We start from the raw sequence: 20,012 nt of genomic DNA, 5'->3' as shown, positions 1-20,012 counted from the left end.
TCATGGCAAGGCCTGGCTTTCCTGATGCAATTGGGCGTTTGACTGTTCCTCGAACCCTTTGCAGCCTGAAATGGTTCTGTATTTGAGAGCTGCAAATGTTGCAGTGGACAATTTGGAAGTATCTGTCTGTTTCACAGACAAAGCAGGCTGGGTGTTAGTTGAACTGAAGCATGTTATTTTCAAGTATCCTGGAAGGCACTGGGTAAAGATGATTCCAAAGACCCTGCCTGTTGTGGCACTGGGTAAAGATGATTCCAAAGGCCCTGCCTGTTATAGCACTGGGTAAAGATGATTCCAAAGACCCTGCCTGTTATAGCACTGGGTAAAGATGATTCCAAAGACCCTGTCTGTTGAGGCACTGGGTAAAGATGATTCCAAAGACCCTGTCTGTTGAGTCGCTGGGTAAAGATGATTCCAAAGACCCTGTCTGTTATAGCACTGGGTAAAGATGATTCCAAAGGCCCTGCCTGTTATAGCACTGGGTAAAGATGATTCCAAAGACCCTGTCTGTTATAGCACTGGGTAAAGATGATTCCAAAGACCCTGTCTGTTGAGGCACTGGGTAAAGATGATTCCAAAGGCCCTGCCTGTTGAGGCACTGGGTAAAGATGATTCCAAAGACCCTGTCTGTTGAGGCACTGGGTAAAGATGATTCCAAAGGCCCTGCCTGTTGAGGCGCTGGGTAAAGATGATTCCAAAGACCCTGTCTGTTATAGCACTGGGTAAAGATGATTCCAAAGACCCTGCCTGTTATAGCACTGGGTAAAGATGATTCCAAAGACCCTGTCTGTTGAGTCACTGGGTAAAGATGATTCCAAAGACCCTGTCTGTTATAGCACTGGGTAAAGATGATTCCAAAGACCCTGTCTGTTATAGCACTGGGTAAAGATGATTCCAAAGGCCCTGCCTGTTATAGCACTGGGTAAAGATGATTCCAAAGGCCCTGCCTGTTATAGCACTGGGTAAAGATGATTCCAAAGACCCTGCCTGTTATAGCACTGGGTAAAGATGATTCCAAAGACCCTGTCTGTTGAGTCGCTGGGTAAAGATGATTCCAAAGACCCTGTCTGTTATAGCACTGGGTAAAGATGATTCCAAAGACCCTGTCTGTTATAGCACTGGGTAAAGATGATTCCAAAGACCCTGTCTGTTATAGCACTGGGTAAAGATGATTCCAAAGACCCTGTCTGTTATAGCACTGGGTAAAGATGATTCCAAAGACCCTGTCTGTTATAGCACTGGGTAAAGATGATTCCAAAGACCCTGTCTGTTATAGCACTGGGTAAAGATGATTCCAAAGACCCTGTCTGTTGAGGCACTGGGTAAAGATGATTCCAAAGACCCTGTCTGTTGAGGCACTGGGTAAAGATGATTCCAAAGACCCTGTCTGTTGAGGCACTGGGTAAAGATGATTCCAAAGACCCTGTCTGTTGAGGCACTGGGTAAAGATGATTCCAAAGACCCTGTCTGTTATAGCACTGGGTAAAGATGATTCCAAAGGCCCTGCCTGACATTCAGTTGCTGCCTAAGCCAAACCAGCTTCCAGAAGAAGTCTGTGTACATCGTTACAGGTGGTCTAACTGGATTAGGGTTTGAAACAGTAAAGTTTATTTATTTTGCACGCCCAATTTTTCAGTTTTTGATTTGTTAAAAAAGTTTGAAATATCCAATAAATGTCGTTCCACTTCATGATTGTGTCCCACTTGTTGTTGATTCTTCACAAAAAAATACAGTTTTATATCTTTATGTTTGAAGCCTGAAATGTGGCAAAAGGTCGCAAAGTTCAAGGGGGCTGAATACTTTCGCAAGGCACTGTATATACTTTTTGGCCATGTAGTGGACCTTAACTTGCAGTAGCTTCGCTTCCTGGATAGATATTTGCATAAAGATTACAACTCCAGTAAATGATTAATAATGGAGAACACTATGTACAAGTCAGGACTTGCTTGAATTAAATGTTGTGTGGTCTGGAACTTTCCTCCTTTGCCTTGGAATCATCCGTGTGGTTAGTCAGTAGTGGGTAAGGCCAGAGTCTTCAATTCATTTAGTGTATTTCTGTCATAACAAAACCAAATCTCTAAGGGAAGCAGCTGTCCACAAGGAAGTAAGCAGATAAATAACCATTTACTTATAGGAATGGCTACTAGTACAGACAATTGGCAGTTAAACCCTAGTCAATTATCAATAATTTTAATAATGTTTAATTTTATATTTTAGCATCATGTGAGGCCTGGCCAAAGAAGAACTTTGTTTCTCTTCCTGTGCTATGTAGGTTCACTTACCCATGTGGGTGACACCAATCTGCATTTCAAATCCATGCTATGTAGGTTCACTTACCCATGTGGGTGACACCAATCTGCATTTCAAATCCATGCTATGTAGGTTCACTTACCCATGTGGGTGACACCAATCTGCATTTCAAATCCATGCTATGTAGGTTCACTTACCCATGTGGGTGACACCAATCTGCATTTCAAATCCATGCTATGTAGGTTCACTTACCCATGTGGGTGACACCAATCTGCATTTCAAATCCATGCTATGTAGGTTCACTTACCCATGTGGGTGACACCAATCTGCATTTCAAATCCATTAGCTGTTTTCCGTACGGACACACCATGACCATACTGTACTCGATACCATCTACTGTATCTTGCCTATGCCGCTCTGTACCATCACTCATTCATATATCTTTATGTACATATTCTTTATCCCCTTACACTTGTGTGTATAAGACAGTAGTTTTGGAATTGTTAGTTAGATTACTTGTTGGTTATTACTGCATTGTCGGAACTAGAAGCACAAGCATTTCGCTACACTCGCATTAACATCTGCTAACCATGTGTATGTGACAAATACGATTTGATTTGATTTGATTTGATGCCAGCATTGTTGATGAGGATGTTAGTTTCTTCTCTTCTACAATTTTTTTAAAATTCAAAATGTACAATGTTTTAATGTTGACAGGAGTGCAAATGAATCAATCCATTGTCCCAATGAAGTCTTGACTCGTGTTACAATCTAGTCTAATTTTATTTTTGTTTTTGGGGACAGGGACAAGGTACAACAAAAACATAAGTCTCAGAACACTGAAAAATGGTAACAATTTCCATCTGAGGTTTGCCTAAAGACCATCTGAGGTTTGCCTAAAGACCATCTGAGGTTTGCCTAAAGACCATCTGAGGTTTGCCTAAAGACCATCTGAGGTTTGCCTAAAGACCATCTGAGGTTTGCCTAAAGACCATCTGAGGTTTGCCTAAAGACCATCTGAGGTTTGCCTAAAGACCATCTGAGGTTTGCCTAAAGACCATCTGAGGTTTGCCTAAAGACCATCTGAGGTTTGCCTAAAGACCATCTCAGGTTTGCCTAAAGACCATCTGAGGTTTGCCTAAAGACCATCTGAGGTTTGCCTAAAGACCATCTAAGGTTTGCCTAAAGACCATCTGAGGTTTGCCTAAAGACCATCTAAGGTTTGCCTAAAGACCATCTGAGGTTTGCCTAAAGACCATCTAAGGTTTGCCTAAAGACCATCTGAGGTTTGCCTAAAGACCATCTGAGGTTTGCCTAAAGACCATCTGAGGTTTGCCTAAAGACCATCTGAGGTTTGCCTAAAGACCATCTGAGGTTTGCCTAAAGACCATCTGAGGTTTGCCTAAAGACCATCTGAGGTTTGCCTAAAGACCATCTAAGGTTTGCCTAAAGACCATCTGAGGTTTGCCTAAAGACCATCTGAGGTTTGCCTAAAGACCATCTGAGGTTTGCCTAAAGACCATCTCAGGTTTGCCTAAAGACCATCTGAGGTTTGCCTAAAGACCATCTGAGGTTTGCCTAAAGACCATCTAAGGTTTGCCTAAAGACCATCTGAGGTTTGCCTAAAGACCATCTCAGGTTTGCCTAAAGACCATCTGAGGTTTGCCTAAAGACCATCTGAGGTTTGCCTAAAGACCATCTCAGGTATGCCGGTGGCAGGTGGCTATGGTGAAACAACAAACGTTGTAGAGACACCATGTGGAAAAACTAAGCAATCGACTAAAGTTTCATGTCTCACTTCCCCTTACCTTTGTTGATGGTCTCTGGCAAACTCTCTGAAGGATTTGGGCTGCCAAAGCTTTCCTTGACTTATTTCAGGGCCCCCTCAGCTTTCTCCATGTATTTGCAGGACATGGGGATTCTAGCCCCTAGATATAAAAACATTTGGGGGAAAAAAATTGTGGAAGCAAATCATTCCAGCCCAATCCAAATCCTACTCAGGATGTCAATCATACGGGCTTTTCGGGAGAATATTGGACAGAGCCTTCATAGCTACATACAGTTTTTAATAGAATGTTTTTAAATAGTTCCACGTTATGTAGGTAAAACATTTAGCAGTAGTTCCACGTTATGTAGGTAAAACATTTAGCAGTAGTTCCACGTTATGTAGGTAAAACATTTAGCAGTAGTTCCAATGCGGGTAAAACATTTAGCAGCAGTTCCACGTTATGTAGGTAAAACATTTAGCAGTAGTTCCACGTTATGCGGGTAAAACATTTAGCAGTAGTTCCACGTTATGCGGGTAAAACATTTAGCAGTAGTTCCACGTTATGTAGATAAAACATTTAGCAGTAGTTCCACGTTATGCGGGTAAAACATTTAGCAGTAGTTCCACGTTATGTAGGTAAAACATTTAGCAGTAGTTCCACGTTATGTAGATAAAACATTTAGCAGTAGTTCCACGATGCGGGTAAAACATTTAGCAGTAGTTCCACGTTATGCGGGTAAAACATTTAGCAGTAGTTCCACGTTATGTAGATAAAACATTTAGCAGTAGTTCCACGTTATGCGGGTAAAACATTTAGCAGTAGTTCCACGTTATGTAGGTAAAACATTTAGCAGTAGTTCCACGTTATGCGGGTAAAACATTTAGCAGTAGTTCCACGTTATGTAGGTAAAACATTTAGCAGTAGTTCCACGTTATGCGGGTAAAACATTTAGCAGTAGTTCCACGTTATGTAGGTAAAACATTTAGCAGTAGTTCCACGTTATGTAGGTAAAACATTTAGCAGTAGTTCCACGTTATGTAGGTAAAACATTTAGCAGTAGTTCCACGTTATGTAGGTAAAACATTTAGCAGTAGTTCCACGTTATGTAGGTAAAACATTTAGCAGTAGTTCCACGTTATGTAGGTAAAACATTTAGCAGCAGTTCCACGTTATGCGGGTAAAACATTTAGCAGCAGCTACCCCTGCTGGATAGTCACAAACATCAACCAGTGCATGTCTGGCGTCACCTGCTACGTAGGATAAAGGGGGATACCTCGTCAGTATGTTTTATATACATTACTCATTAACTAGCCAACGTTAGCCAGTCAGCTTGGGTGCTTGACAACCGTTGAATGCTGGATCTACTCCTCGGCCTGAGCATCCAGTGTGTGCTCTGGACCCTCCGTTAGCGAAACGCTCTGAATTTACCAATGGACAATTTGACAACGCTCTGTATTTACCAACGCCCAGAGCACACTCAGGCACTGAATTTATGAACACACCCGAAATCATAGAATCTGTGAGCACTAACTCCGCCATGGCTCGTTGGCAAAAGCCTATGGGGAAATGAATGTTTTTTTTTTTGTCGGGTTTTTGGATAAATGCTGAAAATAAGGTCTGTGGTAAACACAGACTTAGGAGATCTTGTAAGTTTTGGTGTATGAGATAATCTTCATCAGCTAACATCACTTTTTGTGTAATGTTGAAGCATTTATGTCCTGAAAAAAAAGCGCATTAACCACATAAAGGCTTCATAATTCATAAAGTAATTCATGTTAACTGACTGATATCTCTTTTGTTTTTTTGAAGAACCTGAAAATCAATGGTTATTTCAGGATATTTATTAAAGTTAGCTGGCTAACTCATTGATCCTGCTTTGTAGTGTACCCTTCTGGTCACAGATAACAAACAACAACAACCACAACCCTACTCTATTAATAATAAAAAATAACATCAAATAACTAAACTAGAATATTTAAGAAAAATAACAATATCAAATCAAATGTTATTAGTCACACGCGCCGGATACAACAGGTGAACCTACAACCTTACAGTGAAATGCTTACTTACAAGCCACTAACCAACAATGCAGTTAAAAAAAATACAGATAGGAATAAGAGATAAAAGTAACAAGTAATTAAAGAGCAGCAGTGAAATAACAATAGCTAGAGACTATATACAGAGGGTACTGGTACAGAGTCAATGTGAAGGGGGCACCGGTTAGTTGAGGTAATATGTACATGTCGGTAGAGCTATTAAAGCGACTTTGCATCGATGACAACAGAGAGTAGCAGTGGTGTAAAGAGGAGTGCAAATAGTCTGTGTAGCCATTTGCTCCCGGTACCGATTGCCATAAGGTAGCAGAGAGGACAGTCTATGACTCGGGTGGCTGGAGTCTTTGACAATTTTTAGGGCTTTCCTCTGACACCACCTGATATAGAGGTTCTGGATGGCAGGAAGCTTGGCCCCAGTGATGTACTGGGCTGTTCGCACTACCCTCTGTAGTGCCTTGCGGTTGGAGGAGCGAGCAATTGCCTGTATATATACATATATATATATATATATATATATATATATATATATATATATATATATATATATTATTATGCCTATATATATATTGCCTATATATATATATATATATATATATATTTGTGATTGCCTCATTATTCAAAACTATTTGTTTTATGTTAGCCTTAGTGTAGCCACTGGATTATAAAATATAGGAAATAAATAACGAATGAGCGTGAAAAGTTCATAAAAGGGTATTTATTCATGGGTTAGCGATTAAAATAACTATGATTGGTGGAGGGATGGGGGAAATAAATATGATTGGTGGAGGGATGGGGAAATAAATATGATTGGTGGAGGGATGGGGAAATAAATATGATTGGTGGAGGGATGGGGAAATAAATATGATTGGTGGAGGGATGGGGAAATAAATATGATTGGTGGAGGGATGGGGAAATAAATATGATTGGTGGAGGGATGGGGGAAATAAATATGATTGGTGGAGGGATGGGGAAATAAATATGATTGGTGGAGGGATGGGGAAATAAATATGATTGGTGGAACAATAGTCTTGTTTTGTTGACTTCATGATGCTAACCTGTTTAAACTGTTAGCGTGTCAACAATGATGAAGTAGGATATCCTTATGATTCGTCAGTTATGTTTTAGAGTTCTCCGTCATTTTTCATTAAATCACATCCGTGCTTGGTGACGTAAGCCTTTCTGTGATGTCACATGGGAATGTAGGTAAATGAAGAGTACAAGTAGCTTCAATTCATAGCCAAAGATAATTGAGCAAATTCAGGTCGAAGAATTTATTGAAGACTTGTAACAGAGTTCTTCCAATCGAAGAAGAGGCGGACCAATACGCAGCGTGGTTGAAGTTCATGGTTTTTAATAAGAAAAACTATACATGAACAAACTACAAACCAATAAATGTGAAAACCCAAAACCAGTCCTGTATGGTACAAACACTGACACAGGAGACACTCACCCACAAAACCCAACACCAAACAGGCTACCTAAATATGGTTCCCAATCAGAGACAATGACTAACACCTGCCTCTGATTGAGAACCATATCAGGCCAAACAAAGAAACAGACAAACTAGACACACAACATAGAATGCCCACTCAGATCACACCCTGACCAAACAAAACATAGAAACATACAAAGCAAACTATGGTCGGGGTGTGACAAGACTACTAAAATCTGATGAATCTTTGCACTGTGTAGCCACTAATACCCAGTGGATGGAGTACTGTGTAGCCACTAATACCCAGTGGATGGAGTACTGTGTAGCCACTAATACCCAGTGGATGGAGTACTGTGTAGCCACTAATACCCAGTGGATGGAGTACTGTGTAGCCACTAATACCCAGTGGATGGAGTACTGTGTAGCCACTAATACCCAGTGGATGGAGTACTGTGTAACTAATACCCAGTGGATGGAGTACTGTGTAACTAATACCCAGTGGATGGAGTACTGTGTAACTAATACCCAGTGGATGGAGTACTGTGTAACTAATACCCAGTGGATGGAGTACTGTGTAACTAATACCCAGTGGATGGAGTACTGTGTAAATAATACCCAGTGGATGGAGTACTGTGTAACTAATACCCAGTGGATGGAGTACTGTGTAACTAATACCCAATGGATGGAGTACTGTGTAACTAATACCCAGTGGATGGAGTACTGTGTAACTAATACCCAGTGGATGGAGTACTGTGTAGCCACTAATACCCAGTGGATGGAGTACTGTGTAGCCACTAATACCCAGTGGATGGAGTACTGTGTAGCCACTAATACCCAGTGGATGGAGTACTGTGTAGCCACTAATACCCAGTGGATGGAGTACTGTGTAGCCACTAATACCCAGTGGATGGAGTACTGTGTAACTAATACCCAGTGGATGGAGTACTGTGTAACTAATACCCAGTGGATGGAGTACTGTGTAACTAATACCCAGTGGATGGAGTACTGTGTAACTAATACCCAGTGGATGGACTGTACTGGATGTAAACTAATACCCAGTGGATGGAGTACTGTGTAACTAATACCCAGTGGATGGAGTACTGTGTAACTAATACCCAGTGGATGGAGTACTGTGTAAATAATACCCAGTGGATGGAGTACTGTGTAACTAATACCCAGTGGATGGAGTACTGTGTAACTAATACCCAATGGATGGAGTACTGTGTAACTAATACCCAGTGGATGGAGTACTGTGTAACTAATACCCAGTGGATGGAGTACTGTGTAGCCACTAATACCCAGTGGATGGAGTACTGTGTAGCCACTAATACCCAGTGGATGGAGTACTGTGTAGCCACTAATACCCAGTGGATGGAGTACTGTGTAGCCACTAATACCCAGTGGATGGAGTACTGTGTAGCCACTAATACCCAGTGGATGGAGTACTGTGTAACTAATACCCAGTGGATGGAGTACTGTGTAACTAATACCCAGTGGATGGAGTACTGTGTAACTAATACCCAGTGGATGGAGTACTGTGTAACTAATACCCAGTGGATGGAGTACTGTGTAACTAATACCCAGTGGATGGAGTACTGTGTAAATAATACCCAGTGGATGGAGTACTGTGTAACTAATACCCAGTGGATGGAGTACTGTGTAACTAATACCCAATGGATGGAGTACTGTGTAACTAATACCCAGTGGATGGAGTACTGTGTAACTAATACCCAGTGGATGGAGTACTGTTTAGCCACTAATACCCAGTGGATGGAGTACCATGTAGCCACTAATACCCAGTGGATGGAGTACTGTGTAACTAATACCCAGTGGATGGAGTACTGTGTAACTAATACCCAGTGGATGGAGTACTGTGTAACTAATACCCAGTGGATGGAGTACTGTGTAACTAATACCCAGTGGATGGAGTACTGTGTAACTAATACCCAGTGGATGGAGTACTGTGTAACTAATACCCAGTGGATGGAGTACTGTGTAACTAATACCCAGTGGATGGAGTACTGTGTAACTAATACCCAGTGGATGGAGTACTGTGTAACTAATACCCAGTGGATGGAGTACTGTGTAGCCACTAATACCCAGTGGATGGGTACTGTGTAGCCACTAATACCCAGTGGATGGAGTACTGTGTAGCCACTAATACCCAGTGGATGGAGTACTGTGTAGCCACTAATACCCAGTGGATGGAGTACTGTGTAACTAATACCCAGTGGATGGAGTACTGTGTAACTAATACCCAGTGGATGGAGTACTGTGTAACTAATACCCAGTGGATGGAGTACTGTGTAACTAATACCCAGTGGATGGAGTACTGTGTAACTAATACCCAGTGGATGGAGTACTGTGTAACTAATACCCAGTGGATGGAGTACTGTGTAACTAATACCCAGTGGATGGAGTACTGTGTAACTAATACCCAGTGGATGGAGTACTGTGTAACTAATACCCAGTGGATGGAGTACTGTGTAACTAATACCCAATGGATGGAGTACTGTGTAACTAATACCCAGTGGATGGAGTACTGTGTAACTAATACCCAGTGGATGGAGTACTGTGTAGCCACTAATACCCAGTGGATGGAGTACTGTGTAGCCACTAATACCCAGTGGATGGAGTACTGTGTAGCCACTAATACCCAGTGGATGGAGTACTGTGTAGCCACTAATACCCAGTGGATGGAGTACTGTGTAGCCACTAATACCCAGTGGATGGAGTACTGTGTAACTAATACCCAGTGGATGGAGTACTGTGTAACTAATACCCAGTGGATGGAGTACTGTGTAACTAATACCCAGTGGATGGAGTACTGTGTAACTAATACCCAGTGGATGGAGTACTGTGTAACTAATACCCAGTGGATGGAGTACTGTGTAAATAATACCCAGTGGATGGAGTACTGTGTAACTAATACCCAGTGGATGGAGTACTGTGTAACTAATACCCAATGGATGGAGTACTGTGTAACTAATACCCAGTGGATGGAGTACTGTGTAACTAATACCCAGTGGATGGAGTACTGTTTAGCCACTAATACCCAGTGGATGGAGTACCATGTAGCCACTAATACCCAGTGGATGGAGTACTGTGTAACTAATACCCAGTGGATGGAGTACTGTGTAACTAATACCCAGTGGATGGAGTACTGTGTAACTAATACCCAGTGGATGGAGTACTGTGTAACTAATACCCAGTGGATGGAGTACTGTGTAACTAATACCCAGTGGATGGAGTACTGTGTAACTAATACCCAGTGGATGGAGTACTGTGTAACTAATACCCAGTGGATGGAGTACTGTGTAACTAATACCCAGCGGATGGAGTACTGTGTAACTAATACCCAGTGGATGGAGTACTGTGTAACTAATACCCAGTGGATGGAGTACTGTGTAAATAATACCCAGTGGATGGAGTACTGTGTAACTAATACCCAGTGGATGGAGTACTGTGTAACTAATACCCAATGGATGGAGTACTGTGTAACTAATACCCAGTGGATGGAGTACTGTGTAACTAATACCCAGTGGATGGAGTACTGTGTAGCCACTAATACCCAGTGGATGGAGTACTGTGTAGCCACTAATACCCAGTGGATGGAGTACTGTGTAGCCACTAATACCCAGTGGATGGAGTACTGTGTAGCCACTAATACCCAGTGGATGGAGTACTGTGTAGCCACTAATACCCAGTGGATGGAGTACTGTGTAACTAATACCCAGTGGATGGAGTACTGTGTAACTAATACCCAATGGATGGAGTACTGTGTAACTAATACCCAGTGGATGGAGTACTGTGTAACTAATACCCAGTGGATGGAGTACTGTGTAACTAATACCCAGTGGATGGAGTACTGTGTAAATAATACCCAGTGGATGGAGTACTGTGTAACTAATACCCAGTGGATGGAGTACTGTGTAACTAATACCCAATGGATGGAGTACTGTGTAACTAATACCCAGTGGATGGAGTACTGTGTAACTAATACCCAGTGGATGGAGTACTGTTTAGCCACTAATACCCAGTGGATGGAGTACCATGTAGCCACTAATACCCAGTGGATGGAGTACTGTGTAACTAATACCCAGTGGATGGAGTACTGTGTAACTAATACCCAGTGGATGGAGTACTGTTTAGCCACTAATACCCAGTGGATGGAGTACCATGTAGCCACTAATACCCAGTGGATGGAGTACTGTGTAACTAATACCCAGTGGATGGAGTACTGTGTAACTAATACCCAGTGGATGGAGTACTGTGTAACTAATACCCAGTGGATGGAGTACTGTGTAACTAATACCCAGTGGATGGAGTACTGTGTAGCCTAGTGGTTAGAGTGTAGAGGGGGCAGGTAGCCTAGTGGTTAGAGTGTAGAGGTGGCAGGTAGCCTAGTGGTTAGAGTGTAGAGGGGGCAGGTAGCCTAGTGGTTAGAGTGTAGAGGTGGCAGGGTAGCCTAGTGGTTAGAATGTAGAGGAGGCAGGGTAGTCTAGTGGTTAGAGTGTAGGGACTGCAGGTAGCCTGGTGGTTAGAGTGTAGGGGTGGCAGGTAGCCTCGTGGTTAGAGTGTAGAGGTGGCAGGTAGCCTAGTGGTTAGAGTGTAGAGGTGGCAGGTAGCCTAGTGGTTAGAATGTAGAGGTGGCAGGGTAGCCTAGTGGTTAGAGTGTAGGGACTGCAGGTAGCCTGGTGGTTAGAGTGTAGAGGTGGCAGGTAGCCTAGTGGTTAGAATGTAGAGGTGGCAGGTAGCCTAGTGGTTAGAGTGTAGAGGTGGCAGGGTAGCCTAGTGGTTAGAATGTAGAGGTGGCAGGTAGCCTAGTGGTTAGAGTGTAGAGGTGGCAGGTAGCCTAGTGGTTAGAGTGTAGAGGTGGCAGGTAGCCTAGTGGTTAGAATGTAGAGGTGGCAGGGTAGCCTAGTGGTTAGAGTGTAGGGACTGCAGGTAGCCTGGTGGTTAGAGTGTAGGGGTGGCAGGTAGCCTGGTGGTTAGAGTGTAGAGGTGGCAGGGTAGCCCCCTCCCCAAAACACAGTGTTATTAACTTGATACCACTGGTATGTTTTTCACTTTATGTCTCATTGTTTAAGATGTCTGACTCAGACTACGCGGTTGCTATTATGGCCTGTTGTGTTGAATGAAAACAATGACTTATAAGTGACAGAAACGTTTCTGTCCCGAACATTCAGTGTCTTTTTGTGTTTGGATGTAAGAAATCATCTTGAGATTATATGAGGTATGAGCCCAATGACAGCCCAGAAACATTTGGAATGAGTTAGCATGTGGGAAGCAAATGTAATGAGTCAATCTGCGGAGTTTATTTTCTAGCTACACAGCCAAGAGACCGTTGTTATTTCTGTGGAATATAGAATGATGTAGTATACAACAACCCATTTCATACCAATATTTAGGTTTTTAGCAGAAGTTCCTTTATTCTACAGGTAGACGGGAACCCAGAGGGGTCTCGGAGGTCTGATATAAAGTTGATGAGCCAGTCAGTATAACCACTGCTTTAGATCTAGCTGTCAATATTACTGATGAGACACATATACTATCATCACAGTCTTGTTTGACTTCTGTTTTGTTTTCTAATTGTTTTGTTTTTCATTTGTCAGATTAACAAACTCACGACCTGGCGGATCGCTCCGATTTGATCCGTGATGTCTCTCCCTGGGGGAAGTCATCTTGTGTGTCAGTGGCAAAATGTGCTGATGGAGGGAAACTGCGTGTCTGTCTGGGTCAGGAGATTCCTCAGCCTTGAGTTGCAAACGGCCCCCTTTTGGCCTTCAGAACATCCTAAATTCTTCAGGTCATGGACTCTACAAGGTGTCGAAAGCGTTCCACAGGGAACGCATGGCCCATGTTGATGTTGACTCCAATGCTTCCCACAGTTGTGTCAAGTTGACTGTACGTCATTTGGGTGGTGGACCATTCATGATACACACGGGAAACTGTTGAAAGTGAAAAACCCAGCAGCGTTGCAGTTCTTGACACCCTCAAACCAATGCTCCTGGCACCTTCTACCATACCAGATCAAAGGCACTTAAATATTTTGTCTTGCCCATTCACCCTCTTGAGTGGCACAGATACACAATCCATGTCTCAATTCTCTCAAGACTTCTTTAACCTTTCTCCTCTCCTTCATCTACACTGATTGAAGTGGATTTATAAGGGATCACAGCACATACCTGTATTCACCTGGTCAGTCTGTCATGGAAAAACCAAGTGTTCCTAATGTTTTGTGCACTCAGTGTGTCAACACCAGGTAGAGTAGCTTAGATCCATTCAAAACAATTTCAATACCAGGTATTTGGTTGGGTAGCTTAAGGTAACTAAAACTAACCGGAGCCCCCACACATTGACTCTGTACCGGTACCTCCCCCTGTATATAGTCTCCACATTGACTCTGTACCGGTACCCCCTGTATATAGCCTCCACATTGACTCTGTACCGGTACCCCCTGTATATAGTCTCCACATTGACTCTGTACCGTACCCCCTGTATATAGCCTCCACATTGACTCGGTACGGTACCCCCTGTATATAAAAACATTTAGCAGTAGTTCCACGTTATGTAGGTAAAACATTTAGCAGTAGTTCCACGTTATGCGGGTAAAACATTTAGCAGTAGTTCCACGTTATGTAGGTAAAACATTTAGCAGTAGTTCCACGTTATGTAGGTAAAACATTTAGCAGTAGTTCCACGTTATGTAGGTAAAACATTTAGCAGTATTTCCACGTTATGTAGGTAAAACATTTAGCAGTAGTTCCCGTTATGTAGATAAAACATTTAGCAGCAGTTCCACGTTATGCGGGTAAAACATTTAGCAGTAGTTCCACGTTATGTAGGTAAAACATTTAGCAGTAGTTCCACGTTATGTAGGTAAAACATTTAGCAGTAGTTCCACGTTATGTAGGTAAAACATTTAGCAGCAGTTCCACGTTATGCGGGTAAAACATTTAGCAGCAGTTCCACGTTATGCGGGTAAAACATTTAGCAGCAGTTCCACGTTATGCGGGTAAAACATTTAGCAGCAGCTACCCCTGCTGGATAGTCACAAACATCAACCAGTGCATGTCTGGCGTCACCTGCTACGTAGGATAAAGGGGATACCTCGTCAGTATGTTTTATATACATTACTCATTAACTAGCCAACGTTAGCCAGTCAGCTTGGGTGCTTGACAACCGTTGAATGCTGGATCTACTCCTCGGCCTGAGCATCCAGTGTGTGCTCTGGACCCTCCGTTAGCGAAACGCTCTGAATTTACCAATGGACAATTTGACAACGCTCTGTATTTACCAACGCCCAGAGCACACTCAGGCACTGAATTTATGAACACACCCGAAATCATAGAATCTGTGAGCACTAACTCCGCCATGGCTCGTTGGCAAAAGCCTATGGGGAAATGAATGTTTTTTTTTGTCTGGTTTTTGGATAAATGCTGAAAATAAGGTCTGTGGTAAACACAGATTTAGGAGATCTTGTAAGTTTTGGTGTATGAGATAATCTTCATCAGCTAACATCACTTTTTGTGTAATGTTGAAGCATTTATGTCCTGAAAAATTAACCACATAAAGGCTTCATAATTCATAAAGTAATTCATGTTAACTGACTGATATCTCTTTTGTTTTTTTGAAGAACCTGAAAATCAATGGTTATTTCAGGATATTTATTAAAGTTAGCTGGCTAACTCATTGATCCTGCTTTGTAGTGTACCCTTCTGGTCACAGATAACAAACAACAACAACCACAACCCTACTCTATTAATAATAAAAAATAACATCAAATAACTAAACTAGAATATTTAAGAAAAATAACAATATCAAATAAAATGTTATTAGTCACACGCGCCGGATACAACAGGTGAACCTACAACCTTACAGTGAAATGCTTACTTACAAGCCACTAACCAACAATGCAGTTTAAAAAAAATACAGATAGGAATAAGAGATAAAAGTAACAAGTAATTAAAGAGCAGCAGTGAAATAACAATAGCTAGAGACTATATACAGAGGGGTACTGGTACAGAGTCAATGTGAAGGGGGCACCGGTTAGTTGAGGTAATATGTACATGTCGGTAGAGCTATTAAAGCGACTTTGCATCGATGACAACAGAGAGTAGCAGTGGTGTAAAGAGGAGTGCAAATAGTCTGTGTAGCCATTTGCTCCGGTACCGATGCCATAAGGTAGCAGAGAGGACAGTCTATGACTCGGGTGGCTGGAGTCTTTGACAATTTTTAGGGCTTTCCTCTGACACCACCTGATATAGAGGTTCTGGATGGCAGGAAGCTTGGCCCCAGTGATGTACTGGGCTGTTCGCACTACCCTCTGTAGTGCCTTGCGGTTGGAGGCCGAGCAATTGCCTGTATATATACATATATATATATATATATTATAAAACTATATATATGTAGCCACTGGATTATAAAATATAGGAAATAAATATATATATATTTTATTCATGCCTATATATATATATTGCCTATATATATATTGCCTATATATATATTGGTGGAGGGATATAAATATGATTGGTGGATAAATAAATATGATTGGTGGAGGGATATAAATATGATTGGTGGATATAAATATATTGGTGGAGGGATGGGGATAAATATATATGGGGAAATATATTTGTGATTGCCTCATTATTCAAAACTATTTGTTTTATGTTAGCCTTAGTGTAGCCACTGGATTATAAAATATAGGAAATAAATAACGAATGAGCGTGAAAAGTTCATAAAAAGAGTATTTATTCATGGGTTAGCGATTAAAATAACTATGATTGGTGGAGGGATGGGGAAATAAATATGATTGGTGGAGGGATGGGGAAATAAATATGATTGGTGGAGGGACAAATACATGGAGGGATGGGGAAATAAATATGATTGGTGGAGGGATGGGGAAATAAATATGATTGGTGGAGGGATGGAAATAAATATGATTGGTGGAGGGATGGGGAAATAAATATGATTGGTGGAGGGATGGGGTGTAAATAAATATGATTGGTGGAACAATAGTCTTGTTTTGTTGACTTCATGATGCTAACCTGTTTAAACTGTTAGCGTGTCAACAATGATGAAGTAGGATATCCTGGATATGATTCGTCAGTTATGTTTTAAGAAGTTCTCCGTCATTTTTCATTAAATCACATCACGTGCTTGGTGACATAAGCCTTTCTGTGATGTCACATGGGAATGTAGGTAAATGGAAGAGTACAAGTAGCTTCAATTCATAGCCAAAGATAATTGAGCAAATTCAGGTCAAAGAATTTATTGAAGACTTGTAACAGAGTTCTTCCAATCGAAGGAGAGGCGGACCAATACGCAGCGTGGTTGAAGTTCATGGTTTTTAATAAGAAAAACTATACATGAACAAACTACAAACCAATAAATGTGAAAACCCAAAACCAGTCCTGTATGGTACAAACACTGACACAGGAGACACTCACCCACAAAACCCAACACAAAACAGGCTCCTAAATATGGTTCCCAATCAGAGACAATGACTAACACCTGCCTCTGATTGAGAACCATATCAGGCCAAACACAGAAACAGACAAACTAGACACACAACATAGAATGCCCAACTCAGATCACACCCCAGTGACCAAACAAAACATAGAAACTGTACAAAGCAAACTATGGTGGGGTGTGACAAGACTACTAAAATCTGATGAATCTTTGCACTGTGTGGCCACTAATACCCAGTGGATGGAGTACTGTGTAACTAATACCCAGTGGATGGAGTACTGTGTAACTAATACCCAGTGGATGGAGTACTGTGTAACTAATACCCAGTGGATGGAGTACTGTGTAACTAATACCCAGTGGATGGAGTACTGTGTAAATAATACCCAGTGGATGGAGTACTGTGTAACTAATACCCAGTGGATGGAGTACTGTGTAACTAATACCCAGTGGATGGAGTACTGTGTAACTAATACCCAGTGGATGGAGTACTGTGTAACTAATACCCAGTGGATGGAGTACTGTGTAAATAATACCCAGTGGATGGAGTACTGTGTAACTAATACCCAGTGGATGGAGTACTGTGTAACTAATACCCAATGGATGGAGTACTGTGTAACTAATACCCAGTGGATGGAGTACTGTGTAACTAATACCCAGTGGATGGAGTACTGTTTAGCCACTAATACCCAGTGGATGGAGTACCATGTAGCCACTAATACCCAGTGGATGGAGTACTGTGTAACTAATACCCAGTGGATGGAGTACTGTGTAACTAATACCCCTGGTGGTTAGTGGATGGAGTACTGTGTAACTAATACCCAGTGGATGGAGTACTGTGTAACTAATACCCAGTGGATGGAGTACTGTGTAGCCTAGTGGTTAGAGTGTAGAGGTGGGCAGGTAGCCTAGTGGTTAGAGTGTAGAGGTGGCTGCAGGTAGCCTGGTGGTTAGTGGTTAGAGTGTGGTTAGAGGGGGCAGGTAGCCTAGTGGTTAGAGTGTAGAGGTGGCAGGGTAGCCTAGTGGTTAGAATGTAGAGGAGGCAGGGTAGTCTAGTGGTTAGAGTGTAGGGACTGCAGGTAGCCTGGTGGTTAGAGTGTAGGGGTGGCAGGTAGCCTCGTGGTTAGAGTGTAGAGGTGGCAGGTAGCCTAGTGGTTAGAGTGTAGAGCCTGGTGGTTAGTGGCAGGTAGCCTAGTGGTTAGAATGTAGAGGTGGCAGGGTAGCCTAGTGGTTAGAGTGTAGGGACTGCAGGTAGCCTGGTGGTTAGAGTGTAGAGGTGGCAGGGTAGCCCCCTCCCCCAAAACACAGTGTTATTAACTTGATACCACTGGTATGTTTTTCACTTTATGTCTCATTGTTTAAGATGTCTGACTCAGACTACGCGGTTGCTATTATGGCCTGTTGTGTTGAATGAAAACAATGACTTATAAGTGACAGAAACGTTTCTGTCCCGAACATTCAGTGTCTTTTTGTGTTTGGATGTAAGAAATCATCTTGAGATTATATGAGGTATGAGCCCAATGACAGCCCAGAAACATTTGGAATGAGTTAGCATGTGGGAAGCAAATGTAATGAGTCAATCTGCGGAGTTTATTTTCTAGCTACACAGCCAAGAGACCGTTGTTATTTCTGTGGAATATAGAATGATGTAGTATACAACAACCCATTTCATACCAATATTTAGGTTTTTAGCAGAAGTTCCTTTATTCTACAGGTAGACGGGAACCCAGAGGGGGTCTCGGAGGTCTGATATAAAGTTGATGAGCCAGTCAGTATAACCACTGCTTTAGATCTAGCTGTCAATATTACTGATGAGACACATAAACTATCATCACAGTCTTGTTTGACTTCTGTTTTGTTTTCTAATTGTTTTGTTTTTCATTTGTCAGATTAACAAACTCACGACCTGGCGGATCGCTCCGATTTGATCCGTGATGTCTCTCCCTGGGGGAAGTCATCTTGTGTGTCAGTGGCAAAATGTGCTGATGGAGGGAAACTGCGTGTCTGTCTGGGTCAGGAGATTCCTCAGCCTTGAGTTGCAAACGGCCCCCTTTTGGCCTTCAGAACATCCTCAATTCTTCAGGTCATGGACTCTACAAGGTGTCAGTAGTTTTGGAATTGCGTTCCACAGGGAACTAGAAGCATGGCCATCTGCTAACCATGTTGACAAATAAAATTAGATTTGATTTGATTTGATTTGATTTGATTTGACTCAATGCTTCCCACAGTTGTGTCAAGTTGACTGTACGTCATTTGGGTGGTGGACCATTCATGATACACACGGAAATTGTTGAAAGTGAAAACCCCAGCAGCGTTGCAGTTCTTGACACCCTCAAACCAATGCTCCTGGCACCTTCTACCATACCAGATCAAAGGCACTTAAATATTTTGTCTTGCCCATTCACCCTCTTGAGTGGCACAGATACACAATCCATGTCTCAATTCTCTCAAGACTTCTTTAACCTTTCTCCTCTCCTTCATCTACACTGATTGAAGTGGATTTATAAGGGATCACAGCACATACCTGTATTCACCTGGTCAGTCTGTCATGGAAAAGCAAGTGTTCCTAATGTTTTGTGCACTCAGTGTGTCAACACCAGGTAGAGTAGCTTAGATCCATTCAAAACAATTTCAATACCAGGTATTTGGTTGGGTAGCTTAAGGTAACTAAAACTAACCGGAGCCCCCACACATTGACTCTGTACCGGTACCTCCCCCTGTATATAGTCTCCACATTGACTCTGTACCGGTACCTCCCCCTGTATATAGTCTCCACATTGACTCTGTACCGGTACCCCCTGTATATAGCCTCCACATTGACTCTGTACCGGTACCCCCTGTATATAGTCTCCACATTGACTCGGTACCGGTACCCCCTGTATATAGTCTCCACATTGACTCTGTACCGGTACCCCCTGTATATAGCCTCCACATTGACTCGGTACCGGTACCCCCTGTATATAGCCTCCACATTGACTCTGTACCGGTACCCCCTGTATATAGTCTCCACATTGACTCTGTACCGGTACCCCCTGT

At 42.2% G+C, this 20,012-nt stretch overlaps 1 long non-coding RNA gene across 7 annotated transcripts; it reads left to right on the top strand.

The window, feature by feature from the left end:
- The first annotated feature begins 1,998 nt into the window (after positions 1-1,998).
- LOC127913009 (uncharacterized) lies at positions 1,999-19,053 on the top strand. 7 transcript variants are annotated; one of them, XR_008084359.1, is made up of 5 exons: positions 1,999-2,020; positions 3,055-3,338; positions 3,493-3,712; positions 3,823-3,888; positions 18,866-19,053. It is a non-coding gene; the product is annotated as an uncharacterized LOC127913009 (long non-coding RNA). The 7 variants fall into 7 exon arrangements; XR_008084361.1 differs by lacking the exon at positions 18,866-19,053 and adding an exon at positions 13,121-13,366; XR_008084363.1 differs by lacking the exon at positions 3,823-3,888 and having other exon boundaries at positions 3,055-3,272; positions 3,493-3,778.
- The last annotated feature ends 959 nt before the right edge of the window (positions 19,054-20,012 follow it).

Source organism: Oncorhynchus keta, chromosome 28 (genome assembly GCF_023373465.1).
Source record: "Oncorhynchus keta strain PuntledgeMale-10-30-2019 chromosome 28, Oket_V2, whole genome shotgun sequence".
NCBI lineage: Eukaryota > Metazoa > Chordata > Actinopteri > Salmoniformes > Salmonidae > Oncorhynchus > Oncorhynchus keta.
The sequence above is the reverse complement of the archived record's forward strand: the minus strand, read 5'-3'. Positions and strand labels throughout refer to the sequence as shown.